Here is a 10,496-nt window from a genome sequence, read left to right on the forward strand (position 1 = left end):
ATTCTGCAACCTGGGACATTTTCTTGAAGTTATCTTCTATTGTACTTTTTTTTCTTTTGGAAGTCATTTTAAATTTCTAAGCTCTCTTTCTTATTCTCCAAAGGTGCCTTTTTTATAGCATCCTTTTCTTTAATGGATGCAATATCTTCTGTGTATGTGTGCTTAATAGAGCTGAACTGGAGTCTTGGAGATTACATGATCATTACCAAGCCAGGAAGGAAAATTGTAAATGGATATCAAATATTAACCTCTCCAAGAGAATGGCACCCATGCCCCTCTGAATGGGGCTGCCTACTGGCTCTCTCTCTTCTTAGCCCCCAGCACTGATACCATGTGTGGGCAAGATGATCATCCAGCAATTGTATGGTTTTGGCCATGGGCTCAGATCTCCAGCTCTCACCTTGTCACCAGAAAAAGGAAGTCATTGTTCTATTCCCTACTCCCAGGCCTACATGAGGCAGTCACAATAGTCAGCAGCACATCTCAAAGAGTGAATTGTTTTTGACATTAAAGAATATGTATGGTGGAAGTGACAATCCTGTCTAGTTCTGTTTTTACAGTCTTTCCTTCAACAGGAGCCAACAGCACTCCAAGCTGGCATCTCTCTTGATGTGGTCCCTACTGAGTTATCTTCTGTGAGCAAAGGCCTGGGCAAAAATATGCACACACATCTCTAGGAACAAATAATTTTCAGGGACAGTCCAGTCCAAACCCATGTTTGGGACAAAAAATGAACTCAGTGGAAGCATAATGCTGTTAAAGGACACCCAAACCATGTCACTGCTCAGAACATTCAACATTTGAATCAGAGTGGATAACGTGCTGAATGCTTACTCTGTACCTGGCACTTGAATTACCTTCATTTCATGAAGAAGGAAAATGAGGTTCCCAGGTGTCGCTCACCCGGGATCACAGAACTAATAAATGGCAGACAGGAAATTGCACCAGGACTATCTAACCACAGTCACCCCATGTAAGCGCTACATGGTGCTGTACTGGTTTCCACCAGTCATGTTACGGTTAATGGTGATAGCACAATTCTCTGTAAGATCAGGGCGCGGATACCTGAGATGCCTTAGTCTAAGTAACAAACTCATTCTGGTAAGTTTGCTTCCAGGACGAATCTCCTTTCCTCTGGAGACAGAAAACTGCTATGAGCTTTTGGTTTTTTCTGCTTTCTTTCTTTCTTTTAAAGTTTCTTTCAGAGAAACCCCAACACTTTATTTCTAAATTTTATTTTTTCATCAAAGTAATGCTTGCATATGTTTAAAAAAAATACGGTGGTGCTGAAGAGCTTACAAGAAAACCCAGCAATACCCTGTCCCCTCCCACTGCAAGCCCCTGCTTCCTAGAGGCAACTACGTAGAATGATCTTTCCAGTCTTCGGCTGTTTCTTCTGGCATTTACCACTCCCAGCCCCCTTCCCCTTTGTCATCTCCTTGTCAGGGTGAACAGCCAGATACTTTCTTAAGCTTCCTTGCAGCTAGAGATGGTTATGTGTCCCAGTTATGGCCATGAGAGGTTTGCTGGGAAGCGGGGGGCGCTTCTGAAAAGGCTTTTGCTTTCTGAGACATGCAGAGCTGACACTGTCCCTTTCCTCCTCTCTCCCTTGATTAGAGTCGTGCTGCCTAGAGCTGTGACAGCAATCTTGTGACAGAGAGGGGATGAATGTGAGGGTGAAGATGCAACATATGAAGGAGGAAAAAGTTAGAACCTGGTTCCCTGATGGCATCATTGAGCAGCTGAACCCATGCCACACTGATGTTAATAATAAATTAACTTACTGAAAAATAAATAAATGAATGAATGAATAAAGCCATATGTGTTCAAGGCACTGTCATTTTGGTTTTGTGTTGCTTGTAGCTGGAAGGATTTTTACTGAAGGACCACCATGTTTCTATATAATATATCTATACTATTTCTTTTTTTTTAATGGAAGTATAGTTGACATGCAATATTATATGACTACTGTTTCTTAACTTAGCAATCTGAGACATTATCTCAACATCTCTTTATAGTAGAAGAGGATTTTATGCCCCTACACGCACATGCCCCTGTATCCACCCCCCTCCTTCACTCTTCCAATATGTTTATATCCCAGTTTCTAGTAAATCAGTAGTTGCCACAGAGCCAAGAAATGTACTTTAATGACCTGGCTTTATTTTGCCTTTTTTTTTGTGTTCCTGAGCTTAATAATTACTTGGTATTGTTTTTTCACTTGAGATGGGCACACCCTTAGTTTTTCGCCTTTGCTTGATCAGTTTGTTCATAACGCTACTAGCATATTTTCCAGATGTTCCAACCTGCCAGCCTATTGAATTAAGAAGAAACCAATAGAAAGTTGTTTGGTTGAGAGACTGTATAAGACATAGAGGTTGGTCAAGGCCACTACTAGGCATTCCTTTAAGATGACTGGGTAGGGACCTGCATATTCTGCTGGAGGGCTCCTAAGTCCGGAAAGTGGAGGCTGTGCTCTGCAACTGTTTGACTTCTTTAAGAAACCCTCTGTATTTTGTTTAAGTGCAGATGCTTGGCTCTTCTGATTTTTGCCGACAAACACGGGAAAGGGCAGAGGGAGAGTGGGGGAGTCAACTGTTCCAACACATACATTCAATACTCCCCCTGTCAGGGGCTCTACATTTCATGCCTGCCATCAGGATAGCTCTCCTGTGCCAGAGTCTCACCAGGATTTTGCAGGGTAGACCAGGGCTCTCCGCAGGTCCCCCTTTCACATGTGGACTGTGCCTCTACCCTTCCTGGCCCTGCTTTCTCAGTTACCACTACTCCATCCCCTTTCTGCTTGCCAGAAAGTTGAAATCTCACCCCCATCAATGGGACCTTCTCCAGGTTTTTTGTGTTTTTTTGTTTGTTTGTTTTTAAGATGTGGGTTTGTACACGATTCTTTTACTCTTATTTTATAGGGCCTCAAGAATTAGAGGAGACAGATGTGTTCTACCTTCTTGAATGAAAGTTAGAATCTGAATTTGTAGCTGCTCCAGATTATCTGGATATACCCCAAGTGTGTAGACCAACATTTGTGAACCACTGGCGGTGGAAAAAGTCTGGGTTTGGGAATCTGATGCATTTGAGTTTGAATTCTGACTCTCTGACCTCCTTACTCAAGTCACATTCTTGGGCCTCAACTTGTTCTTCTACAAAAAATGGGAATAATAATGCCTATCTGAGAGAGTTCTGGGAAGATTTCTTAGCTACTGTGTGTAAAGCATCCAATACAGGCCTTGGCAGACTGTAGGTGTTCAAAATAGGAGTAATGTCTCTTTAAAGTGGGAAATGTGATTGGAAAGATTTGAATTAGGTTTTAGGAGCGCCTCAGACACCAGGACTTGTTTTTGTGACGCTGAGGAGCCCTAGCAGGCTTGTGATCAGGGAAGTCACTTGAACCCAAAGAATATGTCAGATTGTTCCCTCAGCCTGGTGTGGGGAGGGAGCTAGAAGCCCTTGGACCAGCAGCTCTTGGGTTAAAATCTTCGTCTGCATCTGAGTTATTTGTAACCCGTTGTCATGGCAACAAGTTTGGCAAGAGAGCCAGTGCTGCGAGCTCCTGACAGTAGGGAGGGGAGGGCAGTGGGAGAAGTCGGAAGATTTGGAAGGGGGGTCGTCTGTGACCAGCGCCTCACTTTCCTCTGATCTGTCTGAAGCATTCTGCTGAAGATGAGGGTGAACGTCCTCCAGGGAGAATCACTGGACATTGGAGGGTCTCCTACTCAATCTCCTGATATTCCAGATGTGAAAAAAGACCCAGAGAGCTCCAGCAGCTGGCTCAATGCCACACAGTAAGTCAGGGATGGAAACAGGATTCGACCTTTTTAAAAAAGGACTCAGGGTCATGGAACTAAAGCATAACACACCTGGAGAGGACCTTTGGAAACATTTCATCCACCTTTCCACCAACACACACATGCTTTCACTGTTGTTCATATGGGAAACCTGGGACCCAGAGTGGGTTAGAAATGACTCAGGGTCACACAGCAACTTGGGCGCTGACTTGATATCAGAACCCAGAGGCCTCAGGCCTCCTAGGCCTGGATACTTCCTGAGGAAGTGGCTCTCTCGGGTTCATGATTCAGAGAGGCTCTTCAGTGCTGACTGCCAAGATACAGCCTCCCAGGGTGAGATTCATTTGACTGCCTTGGCCTTTGACCCTCTCAAAGCCAACATGCATGTGTTGAGATCACACTTCCCCTTCCTGCACACCTTCTTCTTCTGCAGGTATGCAGTGTGGCCACTGCCAATGGCAATGCTGTTGCACAAATGGCAGCCCAGCCTCAGCCCTCCCTGGACCAAACCCAGCTGCCACACACTTCCCCCTCCAAATCTCCCACAGGGCTAGGCACTTCCTGAACATTCTTTTATGTGATTCATTCCTCACAATTATTCTCTGTCTCCTGAGTTAGCAGGTGGACATCTAGCCATATTTCTTTTCTTCTCTTTTCTTTCTCTTTCTCTTTCTTTCACTCTTTCTTTCTCTCTTTCTTTCCTCCATGCCCAAAGTGAGGCTTGAACTCATGACCCTGAGATTAAGCATCCCATGCTCTACTGACTGAGCCAGATAGGCAGCCCCAGCAGATGGAAATCGAAAGAACCAGAGGAAGATAAAACGACTGGCCCAAGGTCACATGGTGAGTCTTAGCCCGAATCCCTCCTTGTCCAAAAAGGTGTTTCTGCCTTTCTATCCCATACTAACTTCTCAGCCCTCAGACTTCCTCTTGCTATTATCTTTGCCTTAATCATCCCCTTGGCACTTGCACAATGCATTTCCCCTGTGTCCTCTGCCTATGTGCATCCCAATGCCCCTTTTCTCCTCACAGCCAATCCCCTCACCAAGTCCAGCTGATTCTCCTTTCTGTCTCTCAAACCCACCTTTTCTCATCTTCAGCCACTGCCTTGCTTCAGCCTCAATATCCCTCATATGAGTGACCCCAAGTCTATTTCCTGGCTTCCTGCTCCCAGACTGGCCATCTTCAACCTACTATTTTGCACACCAGCAGTGAGAGAGCAGTGATGCAGAAACCAACACATTGCTTTCTTCCTTTACATCCTACCAGTCCAAGTAGCATTAAATTTCTAGCTCTTGTTTGGCACTTAAGGCCGTCCAGAGTTCTGACCCCCCACCAAACCTCTCCAATCTCATCTTTTGCCACATTTAGCTTCACATGCTCTGCTCTGACCACTGAACTAATGACAAGTGGTTACTACAAGGTACTGGGCTTTCTCTTGTCTAGGTGTCTTTCCATGGAAGGCCTTTACACTGAATTCCCAAACCGAATGAACTCCCAAATGTCACTTCTTCCGAGAACCCTACCTTGATTCCCAAGTGGAATTGGATCCCGTCCTCTGGGTTCTCACAGTCCCCAGAACCTCCCCCTCTCCACCCCGTCTGCCCCCATGTGTTCTCCTAGCAGTTCAGAAGTTCCCTGAAGGCAGGAACTCTGTCTCCAGCAAAGCTCAGCACCTGGCTCCCTAGGGAGTATCAGTGACTAGTCATTGCATGCATTCAGGTGCATGAATGGTCGGATGAGGAATGGAAATTGGGTTCAGCCCTGTGGTTGCACAATCTTGCCTCAAAGGGCCTGCGAGATGTCACTAGTTCCTAGCAGGTTCCTCTGAGTTCCAAGGCATGGTTTCTCTGGGAGAGGGCGTGGAGTGGGTCAGATGTTTCAGAGTGAGGCCAAACCAGCCAAGTCCTGAGCCTGAAGGTGAGATGTTGGAAGAGAAGAGGTGCGATCTGAGATAGAAAGTGAGGGTGGCCATCGAGGTAGGTGTTTTATTTTCCCTCTTCCTTGCAGGTAAGGAAACTGAGACACATGGAGTCTCAGGTGACTGGCCAAAGCCACACAGGTAAATATGGTCATGCTGGGACTCCAACTCTGTTCAGCTCCAAGTCATTTTTCACCTTGTCCCCATTCACTTTGGAAAACAGGTTTGTACTAGTTAACGGTAGAGTTGTGTCTCCAACCTGGGTCTTAGAGAAACAATTGGCAAGGCAGAAAAGAAGGAAGAAGTCATATCCTAAACACCTGCTGTGACCTTAAGCTATGGGAACATCTAGAAGAGTGGGGGGATGGGGTGAAAAATGGAGCTCGAACATTTCTTGAGCTTGTTATCTGCTTGGGTCTCTCTGTACATAACCTCTTAACTCTTGAAGTAGCTCCTTTGTGTGGAAATTATTAAGATCATGATTCACCTCTGGAAAACTGAGGCTCCTGGAGAGGAAGTGACTTACATAAGTTTAGCCACCTAATAAGCAGCAAGCGCAGGACTTGCATAGGTATGTCAGGCTCCACGATGAAAGGGGACGAGCAAGGCTCCAAAGTAAATTAGATCATGGTTTTGCAAGGGACTGGGACAAGAGTGGCCAGGTTGAGAGCAGCCTGAAGACAGGAGGGACTGGTGGGGATGGTACTTTGAAAAGGAGGGGTAGAGTTTGGCTCTGGAAGGCCCAGAGCTAGAATTCAAAGCCCAGACTGGGCACTTTCTGTTAAAAAGTAATAACAAATATATAGTATATGAATGTATACTATGTATACATATATGTATATTATGTACTTAGTATAATAATATATAATTATAGAGAGAGAATATCTATATATTATGTATAAATAAACATGCTCTCTTTATAGAGCGAGAACACTATAATATATATCTATATATTATTTATGTATATACTAAAACGTGTTTCTATTTCACATATATTAAAGAGAAAGTTTTCTGATGCTAGAAGTAAAATTCACTAAATACACCGAAGTGTTGTTTTGAGGGGGGAATGGGAGTGAGTGTGGGGCATAGGAATTCTAGAGAATAAATAAATAAAGTGAACAAACAAAGGAATCAAGAGGAGACAGGAAGGAGTCAATGATGATAATGAGCCTGGTCTGAGGCCATGAGGAACCTCAGCCACTAACAAGAAGTCCCCAAACAGCAAAGTAATTGCCCCTCCTTCCAAAAGTAATACATGTTCATTGATGAAAATTTTGAGGGGAAAAAAACACCCTACTGCCCAAACACAATCAATGTTAGCATCTCAGTGTATTTGGGCTTTATTCTTGTCCTTAAAAACCTATTTGAGATCATGCTCTAGGTTCAGATATATACTGCCCTTTTCACATAAACATTTTCCCATTAAAATTGTTCATAAACATTATTTCAATAGAGCAAAATATCCTATTGAGTGGAGATGCTTATGGAATTCCTTTCTGCATGGGTTTGGCATTCCTTTTGTTACTTGGCTTTCTTTCTTTCGAATTGTACAAGGCTGGATTTTAGGTTTGATTTCCTCTGTGTCTTATTTTGGGAGGTAGCAGATCATTGTTTGAGAGAAGTTGGGAAAAGCAGGGTAGGCTTGTTGGAAGCAGTAGTATTTGAGGGAAACTTTGGAGTATGTTAGACATGCACAGGATAAAACTTTGAAACGATACAAGAAGATATTTGGTGAAAAATATGTCTCTTTCTCACAGCTCACCTTCGTTCTCACATCTTCTACTGGGGATAAACTGGTAGCACTTTTTTGAATGTCTTTTGTGTGTGGATATTCTAAGCCTATACAAGTGTGTGTGTAGTTGTATTTTTATTTTTCTAACAGCTGTATTGAGATCTAATTCACCCACTTAGAGTGTGTAATTCAGTGGCTTATAGTGTATTCACAGAGCTATGCAATCATTACCGCAGTAAATTTTAGAACATTTTTATTACGCCCCAAAGAAATCCTGTGCTCCTTTGCTCCAAAGCCCCCATCTCCCCATTCTGTCTCTATAGATCTGCCTATTCTGGATGTTTCATATAAATGGAATCATGATATGCAGCCTTCTACAAATGACTTCTTTCACTTCTTAGCATGTTTTAAGGTTGTAGTGTGTATCAATACTTCATTGTGCTTTTTATATATAAACTTTATTTTAAATTTTTTTATTTAAAAAAATTTTTTTAATAACCTCTATCTCCAACGTGGGGCTTGAACTCACAACCCTGAGATCAAGAGTAGCAAGCTATACTGGGGCCAGCCAGGGGCCCCTAAACTTTATTTTATTTATTTATTTTTTTTAGCAGCTTTAGGTTTAAATGAAAATTGGGTGGTAAGTACAGAGTTTTTCCATATACTCACTGACCAAACCCAGTTTCCCTATTATTAACACTGTGCATTAGTATGGTGCCTTTATTACAATTGATAATCCAATAATGATAAAAGTTATTTTTCTTCTTTTCAGCTTTATTGAGATATGATTGACTTCTACATTAACTAAAGTCTATAGTTTACATCGGGGTTCACTCTGTGTTGTATATTCTATGGGTTTTGACAAGTGTATAATGGCATGTATCCGCCATTACAATATCATATAGAGCAATTTCACTACCCTAAAAATCCTCTGTGCTCTGTTTATTCAGCCCTCCCTCCCTTGACCCCTGGTAACCACTAATCTTTTTACTATCTCCATAGTTTTGCCTTTTTCAGAATGTCATATAGTTGGAATCATACAATGTATATAGTCTTTTCCCATTAGCTTCCTTCACTTAAGTAAGATGCATTTAAGGTCCTTCTGTGTCTTTTCATGGCTTGATAGCTCACTTCTTTTTATCACTGAATAGTATTTCATTACCTGGATGTACCACAGTTTATTCACTCATATACCAAAGGACATTTTGGTTGCTTAAAAGTTTTGGCAAATGTGAATAAAGCTGCGCAGACATAAGTTTTCAACTCATTTGGGTAAATACCAAGAAGCATGATTTTTGGACTGTATTGTAAGAGTATACAAGTAAGAGACTGCCAAACTGTTTTCCAAAATGGCTGTACCATTTTCCTTTCCCACCAGCAATGAATGAGAATTCCTGTTGCTCCACCTCTTTGTTAGCATTTGGTGTTGTCAGTGTTTTGGATTTTAGCCCTTCTCATAAGCGTGTGATGGTATCTCAATGTTGTTTTAAGCTGCATTTTTCTAATGACGTAGACTTGGAACATCTTTTCATAGGTTTACTTGCCATCTACATCTCTTCTTTGGTGAGGTATCTTCTGGAGTCTTTTGCCCTTTTTTAAATTGGACTGCCTGTTTTCTTATTTGGGGGTTTTAAGAGTTCTTTATATATTCTGGACACCAATCTTTTATCAGATATGTGTTTTGCAAATACTTTTAACCATTCTGTGGCTTTTCTTTTTGTCTTCTTAATAGTGTCTTCTGCCAATAACAAAATCCAATCTATTGATTTGTTGATTTTTTTTCTTTCCTTTTTTTTTTAAGATTTTATTTATTTATTTGACAGACAGAGATAACAGGTAGGCAGAGAGTCAGGCAGAGAGTCAGGCAGAGAGAGGAGGAAGCAGGCTCCCTGTTGAGCAGAGAGCCTGATGCGGGACTTGATCCCAGGGTCCTGGGATCATGACCTGAGCCGAAGGCAGAGGCTTTAACCCACTGAGCTACCTAGGCACCCCAATTGTTGATTATTTTTTCTTTCATGGATTGTGTTTTGGTGTTATATTTAGTCATTGCCTAACTCATGGTCATCTAGATTTTCCCCAAGTTGTCTTCTGGGAATTTTATAGTTTTGTGTTTTACACTTAGGACTGTGCTCCAATTTGAGCTAGTTTTGGTGAATAGTGTAAGATCTGTCTAGATTAATGTTTTTTATATGTCAATGTCCAGTTATTTCAGCACTATTTGTTGAAAAGACTATCTTTTCTCCATTGACTTGCCTTTGTTCCTTTGTGAAAAGATCAGTTGGCTATTTGTGTGGGTAAATTTCTGGGCTCTCTGTTCTGTTCCATTGATCTATTTGTCCATTCTTTTGCCAATAGTACACCACCTTGACTACCATAACTAGGAGTAAGTCTTGCAATTAGGTAGTGTCAGTCTTCAGACTTTTTTTTTCTCCTCCAATATCATGTTTGCTATTCTGCACACTTTTGCATTTACAGATAAACTTCACAATCAGTTTGTTGATAGTCACAAAATAACTTGGTGGGATTTTTTTTTAATTGGGATTGCATTGAATCTAGAGATCAAGTTGGTCTTTGAGTGCTTTTAACCAAACTCCAAGTTAATGCTGGTTTCCAATCACAGGGCACTCTCATATTTGGGTATTACTTTCCAATGGGTCATTTCTGGTGGCTTCCTCCCCCTTTTGTTTATCTTCCAATATCAGTGCTATGTTCCCACTGCGCTTTACCTGTCCACTAGTGTCTTCTGCCCCCATAGAGATCCAGAAGTGTATAATCCTACATCTCGGGCTGATTTCATGTGTGTTCAGAGTAATCTGGTGGATAATCAGCTCATTTTAGGAGACCAGCTGAAACAGCGTTTCCTACTTCTCCGCTGTCTTGCCCCCTTCCTTCTAGAGATCAAATTGGGAAGAACTGATATCTTGATGATGTTAAGTTTTCCATCCGTGTATATGCTCCATTTATCTTCTCTGATTTATCAATTTTATAGTTTATATAGATCCTATACATATTTTGATAGATTTATATGTATGTATTTCATTTTTTT

General features: G+C 41.9%; 1 protein-coding gene across 1 annotated transcript in view; it reads left to right on the forward strand.

Annotated features, from left to right (window-relative positions):
* Window positions 1–1,805, forward strand: part of SMC1A (structural maintenance of chromosomes 1A) — a 49,832-nt gene extending 48,027 nt beyond the window's left edge. Inside the window, exon 24 of the transcript XR_009401372.1 lies at window positions 1,618–1,805. The gene's annotated coding sequence lies outside the window, so the exon portion shown is untranslated. The remainder of the gene's footprint in view (window positions 1–1,617) is intronic.
* Window positions 1,806–10,496: the final 8,691 nt, after the last annotated feature.

Source organism: Mustela nigripes, chromosome X (genome assembly GCF_022355385.1).
Source record: "Mustela nigripes isolate SB6536 chromosome X, MUSNIG.SB6536, whole genome shotgun sequence".
In the NCBI taxonomy this organism is placed as follows: domain Eukaryota; kingdom Metazoa; phylum Chordata; class Mammalia; order Carnivora; family Mustelidae; genus Mustela; species Mustela nigripes.